Source organism: Hesperophylax consimilis, chromosome 29, assembly GCF_061612785.1.
Source record: "Hesperophylax consimilis isolate HC1 chromosome 29, BYU_Hcon_1.0, whole genome shotgun sequence".
Lineage (NCBI taxonomy): Eukaryota > Metazoa > Arthropoda > Insecta > Trichoptera > Limnephilidae > Hesperophylax > Hesperophylax consimilis.
Window position 1 is genome coordinate 4,814,942 of NC_142864.1, and position 25,191 is coordinate 4,840,132.

Sequence of the window (25,191 nt, forward strand, 5' to 3'; positions counted from 1 at the left end):
TCATATTGATTGACTATGCGTCCAACATGATTCTTTTGAAACATGTTTAGTTCTTGTTCAAAGTATTTTTTGATAGGCCCGTAAACAGCAACATCAAGTGGTTGCATACGATGTGTTGTATGGGGGGCAAAAGACACAAAATGCACATTATTTTTAGAGGCATAATCCAAAGCTGGGTAATATTTGTGAGCTTCATGATTGTCCAAGAGAAGTAATACCTTGCTGTTGGAAGACGGTCTTACAGTTTCAACAAAAAACTGCAGCCATAATAAAAATGAAGAACCGTTCACCCATCCATTGTCCGTGCAACAAGCTTGAGATCCTGGTGGTGCACCATCGAGTAATCGATCTTGCATCCTTTTCCTGGCGAAAATAAAAAATGGTGGAATAAAAGATCACGCTGCATTGCAGCAGCAAATAACTGTTGTCAGTTGCCCTCTTTCTGTACTGCTAATAACTCCCACTTGCTTCTTGCCTTTTAATGAAAAAATCTTTGGAGGCTTGTTACTTGAGGTTTTAATACCTGTTTCATCCATGTTGTAAATACGAGTGATTTTCAATTTGATCCCACAAAATATCATAAAATCTATCGACCTGAGAACGATTGAATCCTCTTGCCCTGGCTATTGATGTTGGTTCCGGAGAACGTAACGATATCAACGGATTTCTCAATTGAAATCTATGGAGCCAATCTTCTCCAGCTTTTCCATTTTTAAAGGGATGTAGAATTTTATTTTCTTTAGCATAATTATACACCAATGAAAGGAAATCACAACGCGTTAACCCGTAGAAAACGCTCTCCATTTTCAGCAAGTAATCGCAGAGTTCTTTTTCCTGTTTAGAAGAAAAAATTGTAGAAAAACGGTCTAACTTCTTCTTTGTGGATCCCGATTTGATGTGGCGATAGAGTGTTGCATAAGGAATTTCATATTTTTTAGCTACGGCTGTAATGGATTCCTTGTCTTCGGTCACCTTTTTCATAGCTTTGGCCATCATGACTCAGTCCAACTTGCCTGGTTTGTTTTTCGTACGTATGTATACACCATCTATAAAAATATAAACATTGTAAATATGTAATACGCAATTGCACATAATCAATCAGAAAGTTCATTCACTCGGGCAAAGCGAATGGTCCATCCGCTTTGCCCTATTCGCTTTGCCCAAGGCAGTATCAAATAACATTTTGTTAAAAAATACTATGTGGGTGCTGTATTTCATAACTAAACTAAGTTTTTTAAATAGGAAACAAATAAAAATTGGATGATATAAACTAATCTTCACATGAAATATAACCAAATAATAATAATCACAAATACCTTACCTTCGTTTATCGTAAGAAAATTCAAAAAATCGTTTTTTTATCAAAAAAAGCGTGCGTTCCTGCCAAACGACAAATATTCACTGTCATGGCGTCGGTAGCGCTGCGGTACATCGATTGTGAGACTATTAGCGCCTTCTAGTGGTAATTTTCGGAAATATTCAAGTCATCCGCTATGCCTGGTCCATTCGCTTTGCCTGGGTCTCCCCTACTTGAGAATCGAAGACGCGCCGTCGTTATAACGAACTGAATCGAAAATCGACCGCTTAACAAACTAAGCTACGGCCTGGTTGAGGGATAGTGTCAATTTAGATCTTTATAGTAGACATGGGCAGTTTCATTCACAATAATGAATCAATCAGTCTTATTCACCTGGTCAAGTGAACTAATTCATTTAATTCCTTGATTCGACACTTCATTTTGGTTTTGTACCTAGAATTCTCACATTTAAGAACCTCAAAGAAAGCTATAATGAAGGATTTTTTCGCAATCAAATAAATGTGTTCGTTTTGAAAAAAACATTTTAAATAAACACACAAAAATATCAAATACAGGGATTTATTATTTTCATTCACCTGGTCAAGTCTTATTCACCTGGTCAAGTGAACTAATTCATTTAATTCCTTGATTCGACACTTCATTTTGGTTTTGTACCTAGAATTCTCACATTTAAGAACCTAAAAAAAAGCAATAATGAAGGATTTTTTCGCAATCAAATAAATGTGTTCGTTTTGAAAAAAATATTTTAAATAAACACACAAAAATATCAAATACAGGGATTTATTATTTTCATTGCAGAAGTACATTTATAACTTTACTTAAAAACCTGTATTTGTAAGCTTTACACTTTATAGCACAGAGTTCTTAAGGCAAGGATAGCTTTGGAGTAACTTTAGTAAAAAATATAAACATGTTACAAACTTTTTAATAAATATGTTATTTTACGAACAAAATAAAAAAGTAATTTTACAACTCACTAATAAAATTGTGATGTGTGTATACGTAAACAATAACCACCAACAAATATTACTAATACTGAAAATAAAAATACTTAAACCATTTTTAAATACAAAAAACATTAAAGAAAAATTATATACCAGAAAGGCAAGTGTCTATACTAAATAATATCAATACAAAATAGGATGAAGCCATCAGATTTTAAAATGTTTATAAAATCTTGCTGCCTTTATATTATAGACAGAGGAGAAGAGTAAAAAAAGCATTTTACTAACGCTATCACGTGCATAAAAAAGGAAATTTCACTTAGATAACAGAATACTCAATAACAGATCAAAATTTAAAATAAAAAAACATACAGACACTCAAATTCTCATAACATAACATTACGATTACACACACAAAAGACATAGAAAAGCCACATAATTTGCGCATATCATTATTAGTATTATTACTGATTACTGTTGTAAAATATAGTATTGAAATTAAAATAGGATCCATAAGTTGAAAAGTTGAAGAAAAAAAGTTATTCCAAATTACAATTTAAAAATAATATTTCGGCTAGTTTTGAAGATGTTAAACGTGATCTTCTCTCAGTGAGAGTAAGCCCTGCTTTTGAGAATATTCTCTTGCATGGTACTGAGTAGTACTGGGCGTTGACGATAATTCCATCCAACGCCAACGTCGTTATCGTTGGCGATTTTTAACTGTTGAAAATAACGCCGACGTTGACGCAACTATAATCGATTATTTCTAGTGATTTATATAACTCAGGTCTGTTTTTAGTCCTTAATTCTCCATACTCGATGAAACCTCATTCATCACATTTGTTATTATATTTTTTTTGATAATTTACTAATATCTAAGTACATATATTCAAATTATCATAAAGCATTAAACGTTATAAAAAATTACGGTCCAAGTATTTAGAATTTCAATGCTTATTCAGTTTAGTTATTTGTAAGAATATAATGTCCAGTTTTGAAAAATTAATAAGATTAGACGTTTTTTAAGAAAAATAAAACCATGACTTACATTATTTGATAGGTTTACTCCAAGCTCAGTCTATTTAAGGTCCCCACTTTTTTTAGCACAGTTCAGACGTTTTTACACATCAAATTATTTATGTACAATATTTACGGTTATTAAGTCATTTAAAGGTTATTTACAGATTGTTTTTTTACGCATTTCTATATTTTCGAATCCTTATTCAAAAACACCAGCTGTCGCACTTTTCCAGCCTTAAAAATGCACCTGCGGTCGGATATAATTTGTCCAGTCTTGGAAAAAATTCGTTCACAAGGAACGGATTTTGCTACAATACCGCATTGTTGTATGAAGATTTTTTCAAATTCGGAAAATATACTCCTTGTTCCTTCCACCATTTCAGGGGACAACCCTTTCTATGAAGAAGATCCATTTCGAGATACATGTCCAGTTCTTTGCGGAATTTGTTATGTGGATTATTCACTGGCTTAATTTTTTCGACTTCTAAATTTACTGCATTCCAAAATGATAACGGTTCGTCTGAAGATTCTGTTTGATTTTCAGAAATATCTTGCGAATAGTCTTGTTCTTCCGAGGGAGTAGGTACCCCCCTTAACAAAAGTTCGTGAACTATGTTTTTAACCACATTAACAGTGTTGGGATTAGAGTAATAATTCACCTTAAAGCGTGGATCCATGAAGGTGCATAAAGACAGACATTCATTTTTCTCCAAATCGCCAACCCGGGTGCTTAAACCTTCACATAGTTTGTTTGCAATTTGTTTTAAAACACCCGAGAGTGGCATCCCATCTATCTTCTCACAAACAATGATCAATCCCTTTGTCAAAACAATTGGCATGCTGCCTGTTAAATACTTTTCACCACTGATGGCACGTGTGACTTCTTCAAACGGCCGTAATATTTTGCATATTTTTCCACAGGCTTCCCACTCTTCTACGGTTATTAAAGGCAGGTCAACATCCAATATTGCTAAGGTAGCATGGACAGATTCCTTTAATTCCACAAATCTCTCGATCATGTAGAAAACCGAGTTCCACCTTGTGACGATCGATTGAATTAGCCGCTTTGGTTTGCTTACATTTGTTCGCAGCTGATATTGTAAAAATTTCTCTGACGAAATTGTACTTTTTTTAAAATGCATTACGATTCTTTTAACTTTTTCTATTACTGGCTCAAATAACTTTAGAGCATCAGTAACAACCAGGTTAAGCGAATGCGCATAACAACCAAAATGTGGAATTTTAAGGTGATTATGAAATGCGTTTTTAATATTGGAAGCATTATCCTAAACTCCAAGTCGGACACGGTCGGACAGTTGCCAATCTGACAAAATGCGTTGTATTTCATCAGCAAGGTTTTTTCCCGTGTGGGATCTATTTAAAGGTGCACAATCAAGTAAAATGGATTTGAACTCCAAATCATTTGTTAAAAAATGTATTGTCACAGCTATATAAGACTCTGTAAGACGAGAAGTCCAGCAGTCTGTTGTAAGGCACACATTTTTAGCCTACTGTTCAACAAACAGTAGGGTTTTGTCAAAACATTTTTGGAAAGCCACCGGTAACATTGCATTGGAAATAGTTTTCCTAGATGGTAATAAATAAATTTCCACAAAACACTCCGATTATTGTTCGCCATTGATATTTGATATCTATTTAGGAAGGCACTTCAACTGTTTAATATTTAATATATTTATCATCAGTTCAAAGTTCAATCACACTACGACACTAACACTAATAATCATTCTTCACTTAGAAATTGGTTTAGTCATCAAATTTATTTCAAACACTTGTATTTTTACTTCCTAAGTAAAACAATTAACAAAAACAGATTAAATAGACACGTGACAAGCCAGTACAATCAAACTAAACGTATAGGAGATCGACACGATACTAACAAAAAAACAAACAAAAAATAGATCAAAATCTTATTTGGGAATCCCTATTAACGGGTGGTTCCCCGGACCATTGATGTATTATTATTATCTCTATGCCCCACACACGTAATAATAATCCTACGATAAAGTTGAAAGTTAAAACTGTTGGAAGTTTGAAGACGTTGGTTTCGGTGTTGAAAACATTACCCTGTTGAAATATTAAAGACGTTGAAGATATATTTTGCTGGTTGTTGAAAAATTAGATTGTATGATTGGCCGGTCAGTCCGTAGTTAGCCGCTAGGTCCGGGTAGAAATCTGCTTTACCCTTGCTCGGGTCGGTAAAGGAATCTACTTTTATCCTTGCTCCGGTCGGTACAGGAATCTACTTTTATCCTTGCTCCAGTCGGTACAGGAATCTGCTTTTATCCTTGCTCCGGTCGGTACAGGAATCTGCTTTTATCCTTGCTCCGGTCGGTACTGGAATCTGCTTTATCCTTGCTCAGTTTGGGGCCGGAATCTGCTTTATCCTCAGTGCGGGAGGAGGCAGGCAGGGCAGAAATCCAGGGGGGAGCCAAGTCAAAGAAGTATCCAAGTTGAGATCCAGAGAGAAGCAGTCAGGAAGAGCAGAGTAGAGTAGCTGGTGGCGGTCCAAGGCAGAGAGAGCGAGCTGAAGGCTGGCGCGCCGTATTCATTGCGCAATCCCCCTCTCCTGACTTTGGGGAGGGCGGGATCGACGCGCTGCCTTCATTCGCGGGATGTTGATGATCCGCGGGCTGTGACGTCCGCTAAGATTTAATTAGTGGAAGTCACAACCTTTAGAACTACTCTACTTTTTATGCTCTTTTAATCTATCCTAACCACTCCTCTCTAGCATTTTTATTAATCAATCAGTTGTACATACATTCATTAAGTGTGGGGGTCCCCGGCCCAACATATTCAGGGGAAATCATATTTAATTTTCTTAATTCTAAATTAATACTAATTTTTATTAACTAATTATGTTAAGGAGAGTCCGGCCGTTTTATCAATGTATTTTATTTCGTAATATATACGGCCAAACTCTCTAAAACTTAGTCTAAACATCTCAATAAATCGTCAATTCAAATATTTTCCCGTACAGCGTTGCTTGGGTGAGCGTTGATTGGTCCCGGGCGGTCGCCTGGGCCGGCCGGGCGCTTGCGGTGAGGGGAAGCGATGCGGGGGCGAGCGGGACTCGAGGTATCGAAGCCCCATGTAATTTCTAAAACCGCGCTCACGTTCGGCGCTTCGACCATTACGAAATGACGGCCGCCGGGAACGGTACACACCGTCCGGTACAATCGTTCACGAAGTGTAATGTCTTGACCCTTTTGATTTAACAAGCCAAACTGTGGAAAACAATAGGTACAAAACGTAGCTAGGCGGCCGACGTTGGTTATTTTTTGCTTGTCGTTGATAAATTCGATTGTCCCTTAGCGCTGTGTATCGGCCATATTGGATGGGAACATAAAAGAAAAACTTCTAGCAGGAGTTACATAACCAAAAGACCATTTGAAATATCGAGTAATGTTGTTCACGAAGTGCAAACTCTTAACCCTTTTATTTATTAGGCAGTTGACTGCGTTGAATAATATTCGCAAGTAGGTATTATATTTCAACTATTGGCGCTAATTATTATCAACAGCGTTGGACGTTGAAACAATATAACTATTGTTTACAACGGATAGTTATATTTTGATACAGTACTAGTACTGAGGTGGCTATTAGGCAAATAACATTTTTTGATAAAATATACAGATTTGGAAACTTGTATTTCTTTTCATTCCACCATTCAAGCGGATCGCAATTTCTGTGTAGAAGATCTTCCTGTAAATATTGGTCAAATTCAATAGTTGCAGCAGCTGTGGGGTTAAACATAGTTTCGGTTTGGTAGCTTGTAAATTTCTCGTCGTGCTTTGCCCATAAAAAAATTGACTGACACTCTGACGTGGTGTTGGAAGTAGACGGTTCTGGACGTTCAGGTTCAATAAGTATCGGACGAACTTGTTCGGAATTGAATATTAAATCGGAAAGTTTTGATTTAATACTATTGACGACCCTTTCTAATTTTGTGGTATCATTAAATGGGATCTTTTTGAATCATGGATCCATAATGGTAGCCTCAGCTATTAAGCCTGGACCAGCAACATCACAAAAACGTTTTTTAATTTGACTTTTCAAGACTTCAACTAAATTAAAAAGCTCTGGATACAAATCGGCGTCCACAACCTGGCTATTGGCATGTCGTTCCATCGCTTCACAATAAGTAATTATTTTGGATGATGTGACTTTAGTGTCTGCGGACATATCGCGGGTTATCTCTTCATATACTCCTAAAATAGGCATGGTTTTTATAATCATGTCCCATTCTCGTGGACTTCTTCTTCTTCAATGGCGCTACAGCCCATTTCGAGCCTTGGCCTCCTTTAACATGAGCCTCCACCGCCCTCTGTCCTCGGCCGTCGTCTTCCAATCTGCAACATGGAGTAGTCCTCTGGCATCTTTCCTGACATCGTCCTCCCATCTCAGCCTAGATCTGCCCGCCTTTCGTTTGGGTGTCCTGTTAGAACCTTCTTTGGTACACGTGTGCTTGGTGCACATGTCCGGCCCATCTTAGTCTTTGGAGCCGTAAATGAATAGAGAGTCTGGGAGCTTGGTAGATGTCATATTCGTGGACACGTGGACGTGGTCATTCTCGTGGACTAATCGTCATTAATTCGACTCTGATTTAAAGCCAATGTTGAAATAATAGCGTCTTTAACTCTCACTACCCTTAACAACATATCATAAGTAGAATTCCAGCGTGTCGGGACATCCTGCTTTAACTTTAATAGAGGAAGTCCCATTTGACGTTGTACTTCTTGAAGTTTGGAAAGGGCGTGAGAGCTCCTTTTAAAATACTCTACCACTGATTTAATTTTACTTAAAGTAGGCTGTATTTCTTTAAGCGCTTGTTATATGATAGCGAAATTTCGCAAACTGTCAAAATGTCTTCATTTTTATGTCACTAGAGGGCGGTAGTTGTACATTAATGAACTTGTTAAAATATAACGTCACACGTGCGTTTGTCGCAAAGCAATGAACGTATAATATGAATGTGAAATATTAAGTAAAACAAACAACTTAGTAAAAAAGTATGACTTATTTGCAGAACCTACTATTTTGGTAAAGCATTTAATTTGACATTTTTTATAAATGTTTCATCATTCACTTGCTGTTGTCATTAGTGTTGAGGAACATTTCCGATACATATAGTTTGTTTTACACGGTGTTCGGAAACTCGTGGTATAAACGGTAAAACCCTTTATAGGTCATAAGCTAAAAACGGATAGTTTTGAAACCTGCAACATTAAGGTTTATATTTCTTTATGTTTACAAGTTATAAGCCCTTGGGTTGTAATCATTCTGAGGTAACGCACAGAGGTCTTGAATCGAACCAACCGCCCAAAGTTCTCACATGTTGAGTAAATTTACGAAAATCGCGTCCTGGTCAGTTTCTCTATAAAATTATCAAAGCAGTTATTCATTTATTGTCAATTTTGGGTTATGACTTTTTTTATTTGAGCTTTCGTTTTCGAGAAAATCGAAGGTGGATTTATTTGGTAAATTTCTTAATTTTATATTTGATAGAATATCTATACATATTAATACCATCATTAATAAATTGACCTCGAGAAATGAAAGAAATTTTATTTTTTTATTTATATATTTGTTAAATTATTCTGTGTTATTTAGTACAACTAAACAATAATCTTTTTTCATTTATTCGTTACTTGAAGCATACCTTGTTTGGAGTATTTTTTCCGGCTGCCATGGATAAATCATAATATTGATCTACAAAGAGAAAAATAATATTGGTAATTTTTGGTTCAATTACCAAACGTGCCCTATGATAAAACGTTCACTCTCCCACTTGGTCAGAGCGCGTAAAGACAATGAATTCTCTCACACACACTTGCATAAAGATGCCGCCAGTAAACAACATGACGTTAGTGCTAACCGTTAGGAAAAGGAACGCATATTAAATGTTGAGTTTTAAAATATGACACTTGAAAAAATACAATACGTCAAATTTACATGAAAAAGAGAATTTGTGAGTAATTACTGTTTTTGTAGCTTCATTAGATTATTGCAATGCTTCAAGTGAGTCGGTATTCTACTTTTAGACCCATTAATGAAACATTTTGATGGCATTTTCGAAATATATACGCCGTGAAACAGGGAGCGATAGCTTCAGTACCGTTCACGGGGGCTTCTCACCCGTAATAAGTAAAATACTGTGAAATGTCTTGAAAATTTGGTGCAAGATGAAGTATTTATTTAATTGTTAATATCCACAGATATCATAACGATAATAAGAGGCCGTACTTCTACAGATGTGTGTATTATATACATATTTTAAATTAAAAATATTGTGTAAAAGCGTTTTTAATGCGATAATCATGGATCGAAGTTTTAAAAGTGGGTTGTATGGTGTATCAATGTTTTTATTTTTTATAGTCGAATGCCTACAACAACTACAAAAAAAAATAGGCAGACTGAAAAATAATAGTCCATTAATTGGTATAAAAAAATATGAAGTCTGAGAATGACATACGAAAGGTAGTATTAAGCCGTTTTAGGGAGCTGTTTTCCAGCAAATCACCATTATGCCCTATAACCCACTCTTAATGGATGTCTGCACAACCAAATTAATCGAATGGGCAAAACAACCAACGTGCCGCCAACCACACAAACGAACAGCCGCAATCATGTTTGCGGCATTATCTGTTACAATTGCTGTTATTCGGGAACCTCAATTAAACTCGTTCACTTTACTTTTCAGCAGGGAGCTTAAATTTTCAGCGGTATGCCTTTCATTAAAATCTACTATGCCCAAAAGATTTGATGCTAACTTGCTATTTTCATCAACGTAGTGAGCAGTTAAAGCTAGAAAGCCTTGATTATTTATAGAGGTCCACGCATCGGTGGTAAGACAAACACCCGAAGCTTTCGCTCTTTTTGCTTGAACAGTTGCGTATATTTCATTGTACATCTTTGGTATAAGAGTACAAGTTAGCGTTTTCCTGTTGAAATTCCGGGCATAAAGTATTAACAAATTCTATAAATTTGGTCTCTTCTACAAGGTGTAATGGATGATATTCCGTAACAATAATTTTTACTAACGCTTTACGAATACGCTTGTTTTTAGGGCAATTAATAACTAATAAAATTTCCTTTTGTAGGTTTTTTTTTTCCATTATTTCTGGCTTTCACCCTTCAAGGGTGTTCTTGGCCATCATTTAAAATTATTGAGAAATGAAAGGTGAATTTAAATATTAATTTTATTTAAATAGGCAAATTTCAAAATTATAATGAAAATTGGAGTCGAGTTCAGACTTAAAAGAGATGAGATGTTGAATGGAGGGGAGGCAATTTTAGATAAGGCTTGATAGAAGAGAGGATATTTGTTTAGAGAGGGACAACCAAAAAATATGTGATCTAAAGTTCCCACTTCTAGACCACAGAATGTACAATCTGGGGAGTCAAGGACGTGAATTTTAAAAAGGTGGGAAGGAACGGAACAATGTCCGATCCTCATTCGAATGAGTGAAGAAATTTCTTTTTTGGAAAAATGAGGGAATTGCTGAAACTACGGTTTTGATGAAATAGTCCTTTGTATTGAAGCATAGCAGGCTCCCTTGGATTGGCTAGCAATGTGCCAATACTCTGCCCAAACATTGCGGGATCTATCTTTGATGATGGAAAAAATGTCAGATAGGGGAATGTGGTTTACGAGGGTAACAACAGGGTTGGACGCTCCTTGTTTTGCCAAGGCATCCGCAATATCATTACCCATGATACCAACATGTCCAGGAATCCAAATCAGAGTTACAGTTTTACCAGAGCTTTGAATGGAGGCTATCATCACTCGAATAAGGCATACAAAGTGATCATCAGGATGAAGAAGAGGACTGGATTTAAGTTTTTGGAGGGAACTGAGAGAGTCAGAGAGAATGAGGGAATGTTCAAAATTATTTTTGATTATATAGTTCCTCACCTAAAAAAAAAAAAATTCAAAATATTTTGATATTAAGCATGTCATTTAAAAACAATTCACCCTTTGTAGGAACTGCGACAAGTTAATTTACTGCGACAAGTTGATTTACTGCGACAAGTTGATTTACTGCGACAAGTTGATTTACTGCGACAAGTTAATTTACTGCGACAAGTTAATTTTCTGATAACTTTAAAAAAAATCTTTTATAAAATGGTGTTTTAATATCCCCAGTGGCAAACCCTGCGACCAGTTAAAAGTTAACCTGAACTTTGTCAAAATCTGGTTTACGTATCATTTGCTTAAAGGGAGCTTATAGATCATTATTATTTAAAACTAAAATAATAAAAATACATATTATTAAAGCTTAATGGGTTATATACAGTCAGAAGGCCCAAAAAAACGGGATTTTTTAAGAATTTTTCCTGATAAGAATTTTTAATTTATTAAAGTAAAAATTCGTACACATATTATGGCAACAGTATTTTAAGAATCTTTATTTGTAAAAATAATCATTTTGAAAGCTGCTATAGCTGTTCTCCAGAAGCTCCTCTCAAAAAAGGCCTTTTGCGGTGACCATCATATCTCTTATATTCCTCTAATTAATCAAAGGACAGAGCAAAATATTTTTTTTTGAAAAAAATGGCGGCTTCTCAAAAAAAATATACCAAAATTTTGGCCTTATATTGTTTATAAAAAAAAATGTATTTATCTGTGAGAACAGGCCTTCCATTAATAACTCTAAAATATACTTAAAAAGCTTGTGTTAAAATTTGAGACTGATCGGTTGAGCCGTTTCCGAGTAATCTTGATCACCGACTTTAAAAACACAGTTTTGAGAAAAAAGCGTTTAAAGTTGGAAAAATTTTATTTTTTATTTTATTTTATTTTATTAACGCCTAGAAGGCTTTTACATATACATGTTATGGGTTTTGTTGTTCAGTAGCATTATAAAATATTTTAATTACATAGCATAATAAATTGAGTATGAACTTACATAACAATGTGTAGGGTTATTGTTATGGTGTTATTATTTTATAAACATAAGCAAGCAAAGTTTATTGTACAAAGTACGTCGGTTGAATACTTGAAATACTTTACATAGAGTAAAAAAAATATTTTTTCAACTTACATTGAGTCGTCAATTCCAGGGCCATATAATACACCCTCCGCCCCTTCGGCAGCTTCTAGTAACTCGAGTTGGTGTTGTCTGCGGACCATTCTTCCCTCTCGTGTGCTATCATGTGCTCTGCGGTCGGAGACGGCCACGCGCTGTTTATCCTCTCTTTCGGCGTATGAATGCACTTTGGGCCCAAGTAAAACCCCTATTACATTCATGTAATATAATAATGATGTTGTACCTTCATTAAACATGCCAGCAGCATGTATACAGCTGTTTCTACAGTTTTGGAACCGGCCTGAACTATTTTTGAAGAGATTTTCCATATCAGTTGATTGTAGCTCTCGTTGTTGTTTTGGGTGAAACCACCCACACATCTTTCTAATAATTTCTCATTGCTGAGATCTGTATAAATGGGAAGTATAGCATCAGTAAAATCTTGTGGTAATGACGGATGATCATGCTTGAAAGTGGGTAATTCATTGGCAGCTACTGCCCGTTGCCAACTGCACCATGACTCTGGTCCGATCGGGCACTTCTCGTGTTGAGGTTTTTGTCCGTTGAGAAATAATGATAATATGTGGCCCAGATAGCATTAGAGTAAGGATGCCATTTACCGGGTACTTTTTTTTGATCAGCCATAAAACGAAGAAATGATTGAATTTTCTGAAAATGAGTTTGTATGTGTATAACTGTATTAATCTTTTATCATGTATGTTATGTATGTACAGTAAAAATAATTTAGCGGCCCTACTTAAAAACACAAAAGGAAAAATATGTGAAAGGAGAAATTTTGTCTTTGAAAAAAAGAGGTCCTTATATCGGGTACCATACCTGCCTTTTATCGGGTACCCGGTGATAGGATGTCTACCATTTATCGGGTACCCGGTAATACGCATAAAAAGTGTTTCTACAGGTGCTTTGAAAATTTTTTTTTTTTTTTTTAATAAAACATAGTTAATTAAGTTATAAAAAGGCTGTTTATTTTCGTACTGTTAAGTTCAACCGTTAAGGCAAATATCACATATGAAATCGAAATTCCCGTTACCGGAACATTCTACGTGAGCCCATTTTTTACATGCAATGCATTTTATCCATTTTTCTCCTCTGAAATTAGATGAATATGCTTTGTTACAGTAAACGCATCTTCTTCATCGGTATCTGGATCATCGTCGGTATCCATGAAAATAACAGAGTCATCGTTACTCTCACCACTGCTGGAATCTGATGTGTCCACTTTTTTTTGCTTCCGTTTCATCTTCGTTGTATTTTCAGTTTTCGTCTGTTTTTTCATAATGCGTTGTTTACCTTTAACCAAATTTAATTTACTGACGCCTTTCTTATCTTGTTTAGCTAAAGACTCACTTAAATTGTTTTTGTATGGGGATCCTGAAATTAAACAAGCAGATCCAGTTCTTTTACTTGTGTTAGGTTTAACAGTGGGTAGTTTTTTAATGTCAATACATCTAATAGGATCATTGCTTGAAGATGCAGCAGGGGTATCTGCAGTGCCAACAGTTGCCAACGCCTGAGTGAGATGTGTGCCAGAATCAAGTAACTCAGCTTCTAGCGTAATATTTTGTGATTCTTCCAGTTCTGGAACATCGTGAGCAGCAAAATCGTGGTCTCTGAATATGAAACAATTGCAAGGAAATATGCCACTTTTGCGGAAACCATTTGATGGCCACTTCAACAGTTGCACTACGTTGGTATGCTTGCCCCATAAGACTTGCGACTTGTAATGGAGTCACCATTCTTCCGACATTATTCCTCAACCACGTAGTTACAGCTTTTGAATAATTTGTTTTAAATGGCCCCATAAAAGCTAGGTCTAGCGGTTGCATCTTATGAGTTGAATGTGGGGGTAAACAAATTATTATAACGCCATTGTCGCGGGCCATGTTGATTATGTCAATATTTCGTGTATGCGAGTAATGACCATCAAGAATAAGAATAATTTGATCCCCTTTAGAAGGCCTGGTGTATTTAACGAAGTGGCGAAACCAATCAGTAAAAATATTTTGCTAAACCCAGCCTGAAGGATGGCACGCCGATATAGCTCCTGGAGGAGCTCCATCCATGAGTTCTGCTTTCACGTTTTTACGGGGAAATATGAGCATCGGAGGTACGTAGTTGCCAGATGCACTCATACATGTTATAACAGTTATGAGGGCTCCTCTTTCTGCAGATGTTATAGCTCCGACTTGCTTCTTTCCTTTCAGCGATAATATTTTTGGCAATTTACTTTGCACAACGCTGATACCGGTTTCATCTACGTTGTAAATTCTAGTTGGGGAATTATCAACACTGTCTAGTTGTGCCTCCAAAATATCAAAAAATTTTGAAACATTGTCTGGGTTGAAACCTTTAATACGTGCCAAAGACGTGCCTTGGGGCTTCCTCTTGGCAAGATGGGTGTCTCTGTAAAAATAATTTAAGCCATTTTGCACCAGCAGACCTTTTTTCGACGTTAAACGGATGTGGTATTTTGTTTAAATCGGCAAGTTGAAAAGCTAAACTTTTGACATCAGCTGTTGTATTGTGGTGAACGAATATTATAACACGTTTGTATTTGATATGTTATTTATTAAACCAGCCCAGCTGGCGATCTGTTGACAAGTGGTGACAGCTAGGGTTTGTGTAGCACAGACAATATATTAGGAAATGGCCATAGATAACATTATACTAATAACACCAACATCCCTCTTTTCCTAATAAAGAAAAACAAGTCAAGACAAGATGAACATTACAAATATAAATTTTTCTTTTCAAATAAACATAATTCATGACATAGTAATAAACTGTAAGTGAAATACAATTACCAAATTTAATTATAATCAGATGGATTATATCTATCAGGTTTATTAACAATTCTGCCCGAACGAGTTCGAATGCTTGCCTCATTGTTTGTCAGCTCATCAGAAGTTGTAGGACCTGGATAAAACGGGATGGAATGAAAATCATTGTCAAAACGTACACCTTTCTTCGATGAACTATTTCCATTCAGCGGTGATGATGATTCCTGACGTGATCTGTCTAAATTTAAGTGTTTCCTATTCCTGCGATATCTTGAACCATCGGGAGTTTCAACAATATATGACCTTGGGCATCCTTTAACAATTTCTACTACAGTAGCTGGTGACCATGAACTTGACACATCTTTTTTAAAAACTACTTTATCACCTATCTTCAACTCAGACAAGTTCCGAACCTTTTTGTCAAAATATTTTTTCATTTTGTTTTGACGACCCTTAAATTTATCTTCATATTCTTTAAATCGCACGACTTTTGGTCTAAGTTGACTGGATGTTACGGGTAAATTACATCTAAGTTGACGTGACATTAAGAGGCTTGCAGGGGATGGAAAATTATTTTTTGGACTATTTCTGTAATGTAACATAGCAAGATACGGATCAGTTTTGGATTCAAGGCATTTTCTTAAAATATTCTTTACTATTTTTACTGAACTCTCAGCTTGACCATTTGACTGAGGATAGTTTGGACTAGTGGTGATATGTTCAATATCCCACTCATATAAAAAGTTTTTAAAAATGGCTGATTGAAATGGTGGTCCATTATCACTAACAAGCGTTAACGGTATCCCATGACGTGAAAATATAGATTTTAAGTGTGTGACTACAGTTTCCGCGTTATAATTGTGTAACATTGAATTTTCGATGTATTTTGAATAATAATCAGTAACAATGAGATAATTTGAGTTGTTGAAATGCATTAAATCTACACCTACCTTTTCCCAGGGAAAATTAGTGATACCATGGGGCAAAAGAGGCTGTGACGGGTTATTAGGTTTAAATTTAGTACAAATCTGACATTGATCGACAATGTTTTTAATATCAGAGTTAATATTCGGCCAAAAAATCATATTTCTGACTAGACTTTTTGCTTTTGACATACCTAAGTGACCTTTATGTACATCTTTTAAAATTTCAGGACGTAAAATTGACGGTATAATTAAACTAGGTCCCTTAAATACCAGATCATTGACAACATGAATTTCTGCTTGAAAATTGCAGTATGGTTTAACGCAGGGTTCAATTACATTTTTATTTGACGGCCAACCGGTTTTATAATATTTCATTAAAGTTAATAAAGACTGATCTTGTTTCGTCGCCTCAGTGATTAATTTCAGTTTTTCTTCTGAAACTGCCAGACTTGACATCAGTAAATTGATATGTATGTCAATTTCTTTTTCCGCATCTGTTATTTCTGTATCAGGTAACGGCGCTCTAGATAACGTATCGGCAATATACATAAATTTACCAGGTACATATCTGACGTCTAAATGGTAGCATTGTAGAGACATCATCATTCGTTGTAACCTTGCGGGAACTTCAGAAAGTGATTTCTTAAAAAGTGTGACTAGTGGTTTATGATCTGTTTCAACATTTACCACGTGGCCATAAATATACTGATGGAATTTTTGACAACCGAATAAAATTGCATATAATTCCTTCTCTATTTGTGCATAATTTTGCTGACTGGACGTTAGTGTTTTTGACGCATAAGCAATCGGTCTACTTTCCTGCAAAATAACTGCGCCCACTGCGCTCTGCGAAGAATCTACTGATAATTTTAACAGTTTTTTAATGTCAAAATTAATAAGTACTGGAGATGAACTTATAATTTTCTTTAAATTGACAAAGGACTGATCGTGATTGGCATCCCATTGCCAGCTGACGTCTTTCTTTAGCAAAGTCCTTAAAAGTTCTGTTTCTTTTGACAAATCTTTGATAAAAGATCCCAAGTAATTAATCATACCTAAAAACCGTTGTAAGTCTTTCTTACAAGTGGGAGTAGGTAATTCTCGAATAGCTCTAATCTTTGACTCATCTGGCCTGATCCCTTGACTGCTAAAGATATGACCTAGAAAAGTAACTTCCTGTAAGCCAAAGTGACATTTATTTAGATTGAATTTTAAATTTACTTCTCTGGCTCTTTTAAAAACATTTTCTAATCTCCTCTCATGAGATTCAAGATTCTCTCCCCATACTAAAATATCGTCAACGAAAACTATCACCCCTTCTAGATCAGCAAATAATTCCGTCATTATTCTAGAGAAGAATTCGGGAGCTGCATTAATTCCATACGGAAGTCTTAAAAATTGATACCTGCCGAAAGGTGTTTGGAAAGTGCATAAATCTGAACTTTCACTATCTAAGCGTATCATCCAAAAACCTGAAAATGCGTCTAGATTTGAAAAAAACTTTGCTCCTTTAATTTTAAACCTAATTTCGTCCATTGAAGGTGTTGGATAATGCGTTCTGCAAATAGCCCTATTTAAATTTCGTGGATCTAGACAAATGCGCAACTGTGAATTTTTTTTTTCTACGACAACTATGGAACTCACCCACGGTGTTGGTTTTGTAACCTTGACAATGACCTTCATTTCCTCCATTCTATCTAATTCTTCTTTTAATTTATCGTGCAGCTTGAATGGAATCTTTCTTGGTGCATCGATTTTAGGATGAACATCAGATCGAACTGTTAGATGACATTCGTGAGGTAAGCATCCGAGACCCTGAAAAACATCATTAAATTTCTTTATTAAATTGTTCGAATTATACATTGACAAATCATTGTTGGGAATATTTTCAGAATTATTCGTGTTAGAATACACACGTTTTATTATTCCCATTGCATTGCAAGTAGCTAGCCCTAATATAGTTTGACATGATTTCAACTCAGTGATGACAAAGGGAATGGACATATTTTTATCATTATTATAAAAACAATTTAACTTACAAATTCCTTTTGTAGGAATGTTAGTACCACCGAATGAATTTATTTTAAATGCTGTTTCTGTGATAATTTTTTCTGACAAACCAAGTTTATTAAAATTTGTAAAAGACATAACATTTACATTGGCACCGGTATCTATAAGACATGAAATTATAACATTATTTATTCTTAAATTAATGTGCCATGAATTCAATGTTGAATTAATATTGTTACAATTTAATGTATCAATTGTATAGTCGTGGTTGGGTATTTTACTTTGTGACAATGTATTAACATTAATTTTCCTACCTTTCAATTTCCTATTAAAACAAAATTTCGAATAATGTCCAATCATGAGACAATTAAAGCATTTAGCTAATGATGCCGGGCAGTTTGTGCGGTGAATTTGTCCACATTTGGTACAGACTCCGCCCTGACTTCCGGATTGACCTCTGGATAGACTGCTCGGACTTCCCGATGGACTTCTGGAATGATTGCTCGGACTTCCGGATTGACTTCTGGAATGGCTTCTGGCTGATAGTGAAGATGAAGAAGGGCTTCGTAGAACTTGTTGTATAATATTCCCCTCAAGACTTCTTGTGTTTTCCCTCGATACAACAATCGCTCTTGACAAATTAATCGCTTTTTCCAAGTTTAACGACGTTTCTTGTAAAAGTCTTTCTTTCAAGTAGTAAAGATTTCGATTTAGGTTACATATGAATATGTCCTTTATTAAGGATGTTTGTAGATTGCCGAAATCACAAGTTTGACTTAGATTTTGTAGCGAAGCAATAAAATCTTCAACTGTTTCACTGTCGCCTTGCTTCCTCGTGAAGAATTTAAATCGTTCCACTGTCACATTTACTGTGGGTATGAAGTGTTTATCGTAAAGGAGTAAAATACCGTCGAGCGTACTTTTCTCAATTGTGAGGCCAAATGAGTTAAAAATTTCTACCCCTTTCGGGCCAATCGTGTGTAGAAGCCTGGCCACTTTTTGAATTTCCTTTTCTTCATTAAAATTATTAGCCATCATATTATTATATCGGGGATTATTAAAAATAAAAGACTGTTGACTCAGACCTATGACGTTAATGGTTAGTACACACGCAAAGCTCACATCAACAGATAATATAAAGCACAATAGCGCTCGCCATACAATCCCATACAGACCCGACACACGTAAAAAGATAACGCGCTATAAGTGTGGTTCTGAACTTCGCTAACCGAATTTATTTTACGTAACCGCTCCCGACGCGATATTTGAAAAGTTATGCGTCCCCCTCTCCGCCGCAAAAAGGAGAGGGGGTCATTTTAATTACGGAGCTACCAACTAAGTTCCGTGTTCCCTTAGTAAAGTTGTCACTTTGACAGATGAAATTATGTTCCTCGGCCGCTCTCGAATTCAACTGACCCCCTCTCCTACCATAGGTACAAATATTTGATAGCGTCGTGTGTCGGTAGAAAAGATGATGCGCTGTACATTAACTTTTGATGTGAGCTTTGCGTGTGTACTAACCATTATTGACACCGCGCACACCCGTTATAATCTCCCACGTGACGCATCAGGACTGCCAACATGGCCATACATAACATCCTTTCCTCCTTTATTTTTTTTTTTATTTTCAAACAATTTACAATACCAAATAAAACTTAAACATAATCACTATGACTAAATCTGACAGGAGGTTTCACCAATCTGCCAGCCCTAGTTACTACATCAGTTTTCCCACTAGTGCTGGGTAAAGGCTCACTATCATTTTTATTTTCTTGACTTCCCAAGTCATACCATTTATCGGGATTTTCATAATTTGATTTTAACTTAATGCAACTTTTTTTTATTTGGTTAACATGGACCTTTTTTACCTCTCCTCCGATTAAAATAATTAAATACACCCATGAACTTAATTTTAACTTAATAGTTCCCTGAACCCATTTCATAGGACCTTTCAAATGTCTTAAGTATACCAATACATTATCATTTTCCTCATACTCTGTCAATGCATTTTTACTTGATTGCTTACTTTTATTTACATTATTTTCTTCTGTCAAAACATGAAGAGGTGTACGTGGCTCATACGAAAATATTTTAGCCATAGGAGACAAACCCGTGACAGAAGTAGGGGTGGAACGATAAGTATACAAACAATCTATTAGACGTTGAGCTGGTGACAAAAATTTAGAATTTTTTGAAAACATAAATTTAATTAAAATCTTTTTGAATGTTTGAACAGATCGTTCTGCTAATCCATTTGACTCGGGATTATATGGTGGAGAAAATAATAATTTAATAGATTTTTCTTTACAAAAAATAGAAAATTCTTTACATGAAAATGGAGGACCGTTATCACAAACAATAGTTTTCGGAAACGCAAATCTGGAAAAAACTTCACTTAATTTTGATAACAAATCCGAATATTTAGTATTTTTCATATAAAAACATTCTATCCACTTTGAATATGAATCACAAACTAACAAGTATTTGGAACCTTTTAAGTCAAAAAAATCCAAATGGACTCTTTCCCATGGACTTTCAGCAATAGGCCAATTATGACGCACATTTTTGTTAGCTTTTTATACCGACTGACACATTTCACATCTAGAAATAATATCTTCAATATCTTGATTCATACCTAACCACCAAACATAAGAACGAGCAAGAATTTTTGATCTGACTATACCAGGATGACCATAATGTATTAAATTTAAGACTTTAGACTTAAGAGATTCTGGTATTACAATTCTGTCACCAAATAAAAGACATTTTCCCTTGACCGACAGTAAATTTCTGAACTTGAAATATTTTTTAAAAAATGGATTTGACAAGTTTTCAATCCAACCGATTGAAACATACTTAACGACTTTAGATAACATTTCATCTTTTTCACAATAACTTTCAACTTCTGAAAATGGAATTAAGGGTGTTGACATGTATACAAAATTACATTCCTCTACATTAAATTATTGTTCACTTGGCAAACGTGACATCACATCAGCTTGAGGAATTTTCAGTCCATTTTTAAAAACTAATTTATAATTGTACGCGGACAATATTATAGACCATCTTATGAGACGTGATGCAGCTAAAACGGGGACTTTTTTATCTTCGGCAAATAAAGACAACAATGGGACATGATCAGTATATATAGTAAAATGACGACCAATTAAATATCTATGAAATTTCTTGATTCCAAAAATAACAGCAAGGGCTTCCTTGTGCAATTGGCTATAATTTCTTTGAGCTGAATTTAACGTTGCAGACTCAAAAGCTATAGGAAATTCTTGATTCTTTACGACATGACTTAAGACACATCCGACACCGTATGCACTGGAGTCGACTGTAAGACACAATGGTTTTGACGGATCAAATAAAACTAACATAGTTTTATCTGACAAGAGAGACTTACTATTTATAAATGCTTTTTCGCATTCATCAGACCAACACCATTCTACATTCTTTCTTAATAAATTATGGAGTGGTTCTAGTACAGTAGGACACATAGGAATAAAATTCCTATAAAAATTCAACATTGACAAATACGATTTTAGTTGAGTAACATTTTCTGGACACCCAGTAGACTTAATTTTCTCAACTTTCGACAAAGACGGACTTTTGCCTTGACCTGACAAAGTAAAACCTAAAAATTCAAAAGAAGATACAAAAAATTCACTTTTTGACACATTAATTTTTATATTAAACTCATTTAACTTTGACAAAACTTTTTCTAAAGTATTACAACACTCCGTTTCATCTTTACCACCTACACAAATATCATCAATGTATGCAGCACAGTTTTTTATGCCTCCCAAGACTGTATCAATGACCATTTGAAATGTGGCAGGAGCCGATGACAACCCAAAAGGTAAACGATTGTAAACATATAAACCATTACATGTATTAATTGTAAGTAATTCTTTACTAGAATCTGACACAGACAACTGTAAATATGCATTTGTTAAGTCTAATTTACAAAATACTTGACAACCTGAAAATTTATTAAAAGTATCCTCTGGACGTGGAATAGGATATTGATCAATTCTCAATTGTGGATTGACTGTAGATTTTAAATCTGCACATAAACGTATTTTTCCATTTTGTTTTGGTACACAAACTATTGGAGAAGACCAAGTACTATATTTAACTTTAGAAATTATGCCTTCGCTTTCAAGACGATCTAGCTCTTGGCATACTTCTGCACGCAGTGCATAAGGGACCTCATATGCTTTGTGGAAAACAGGAGTTGAATTATTTTTTAAACTTAAATTTACCGAAAACTCTTTAATTGGTATGTCGTTATTCGTTTTAGAAAAAGAATTTAAATATTTTTGTGACAATTTTTCGACAATGTTTGATTTATTTTTTCCACTGACAGACACTGAATTTACAGTATTATCATTACCAATGTTTGACATAAAAGAATTTATAAATGTATTTTCCCAAGACGGATTCAAAACATTTATCCAATTCCTACCAAGAATAGCTTCAGACGATAGATTTTTAATAACTAATACTGGTAAATCCACGACCAATTTAGAATCATCTTTTACACTTACTTTTGCAATAAAAAATCCAAAACAATATAAATTTTGACTATTTGCTGTAAACAAATTACCATAGAATTGACTTAATTTACAAGTTTTGAAAAATTTTATGTACATTTTGTGACTTATCAAGGTCGATGAACTCCCTGTGTCAATCATGAAGGACATTTTCCTACCGTTTACAAACAAATCAATATTAGCTGTTTCAGACACGGACATATTTAAAACATTTATATTACCCAAACATTTTACATGATTAATAACAATTGATTTTACACTAGAACAAAATTTTGACGTATGACCGTATGTATTACACTTGTAACATTTCCAATTCCTTGACGGACATGACTCTGGTTGATGACTGATAAAACACCTCTCGCATCTTTTTCTGGGATTTCCACGTGATGGAGATGAAAGACGACTTGATGACATTGAACTCCTTTGACCTTGTTGCGGACTAGTACTCCTTTGACGTGACGTTTTCGGCTTTACTTCGAAAACTCCCGATGAAAGATCTTCTTTGTGTAATATTTCTGCAGAACAACTTACTGTCTCCATATTCTTCACAATTTTTTTTGCTTTTTCGAAACTCAGCGATTCATCTTCAGACAGTAATCTTATAGTCATGGCTTCATTTTTCACACCGCACACCAATTTATCCCTCAAGGCTTCATCCAGAAATGCTCCAAAATTACATGATATTGACAGACTTTTTATTTCTGAAATGTAATCATCAATTCCCTCGTTCGACTGTTGCTGACGATTATAAAATTTATATCTTTGGGCGATCGTACATTTTTTCTCTTCATATTTATTTTGAAGTGTTGTTACAATCTCGTTATAAGTTAACTCTTCAATATTTTTCGGATGAACTGTTTCTTTTAAAATTTTATATTTTTCCGCACCAATAATCATACAAAGATATCCAATTTTCTCTTTGTCCGTAATATTAATTACTTTTAAATAAATTTGAACACGTTCTAAAAACATTCCGAAGGTTTCACAACTCGACTCGTATTGCGGCACTGGCAAAGTACTCGTAGACATGTTAAAATGATTGAAAAAACAAAGACGAAATCACTGTTTTACACTGGACTTAATATTGCTCGTTATTAATTTAACTTTTTCGATTATCCTCGTCGCCAATTATTATATCGGGGATTATTAAAAATAAAAGACTGTTGACTCAGACCTATGACGTTTATTGACACCGCGCACACCCGTTATAATCTCCCACATGACGCATCAGGACTGCCAACATGGCCATACATAACACATATAAATAAGGAATGATTGCTTAAATTTCTTCCACTCACCCGCCATATTTGGAACAATCGCCATCGGCACAATATGACTCGACATTTTATTTCTTTTGACAATTTGTTTTGGATACAAATTATTGGCTCTTGATGTGACTTGACTTGACTTCACTCACAATATATTTATTAAGACACATCTGACACCATGTTGTATTGTGGTGAACGAATATTATAACACGTTTGTATTTGATATGTTATTTATTAAACCAGCCCAGCTGGCGATCTGTTGACAAGTGGTGACAGCTAGGGTTTGTGTAGCACAGACAATATATTAGGAAATGGCCATAGATAACATTATACTAATAACACCAACAAGTGAATCCGTAGAACCGTTCATCCATTTGAATACAGTACTGCACAAGCAAATCCTGCTGACAGTGTAGGCTTTCTTCCAGACTTCTGGGAAATCAGTTTGTCGATGCAACTTATTTGCTTCTTATTTCTCACTTAAACTTCCAAAGTAGTCTGTGGGACATGGAACTCCCGGGCTGCTTTCATATATCCCATCGTTTTGTTTTGAACAGCTTCTATAGCTCTTTTCATATCTGAAGGATCCCATTTTTCGCGTGTTGAAGTTGCCATCTAAAACGAATATTAGCTGAATAAATTAAGCCTTTTATCGGGTACCCGAAGTTGGCCATTACCGGGTACCCCGGTATTGCGGATATCACAAATCTGAACAACGAAATGATGACAGAAACGTAACAAAGCGATGAAATGTACAAAGAATGCATGTCGTGTGAACTTAACTACATAGGTTAAAAGAAAAATAATAATAACTCTAAAAAACACTTACCCTTGTTATCAAAATATGCCGTGTTAAAACTGCCTTGATAAACTATTTATCAGATTTTTTGCAAAAATGCCTGCCACTTAATGAACGTGCGAGTGACGGTTGTCGATCTTCGCCTTATGATGGCGGATGGTAAGATCTCTGTTTTACCGGTCGATTAGTTCGCGCAGTTGGCACCAGTTTGTGAAAGGAAACGTTTGTGTTTGCAAAGGAAGTGTTTAATTTTGGGCATGGAAAAATATATTTAAGTCGAGTACGGTTTTCAGTTAGAAATTGATACTTGTCTTTTTCTTTTATGATTTGAATTAATGCATTTTTAGTATAAAGATCTTTAAATGAAGGCACTTGAAATTCTTCGAATAATCGATCCGTTGGGTAATCGGAAGGTTTTCGTAATATTATTTTAATTATTAACCTTTATATCACTTCTATTGGAATAAGGTTAGTTTTGTATGTGGATCCCCAA

General features: G+C 35.1%; 1 protein-coding gene and 1 pseudogene across 1 annotated transcript in view; one reads left to right on the forward strand and one right to left on the reverse strand.

Moving 5' to 3' along the window:
- LOC149409798 (uncharacterized) overlaps window positions 1-25,191 on the forward strand; it is a 215,220-nt gene that overhangs the window by 19,343 nt on the left and 170,686 nt on the right. The gene's annotated exons all lie outside the window — the stretch shown is intronic.
- LOC149409799 (uncharacterized) lies at window positions 12,344-13,168 on the reverse strand (annotated as a pseudogene).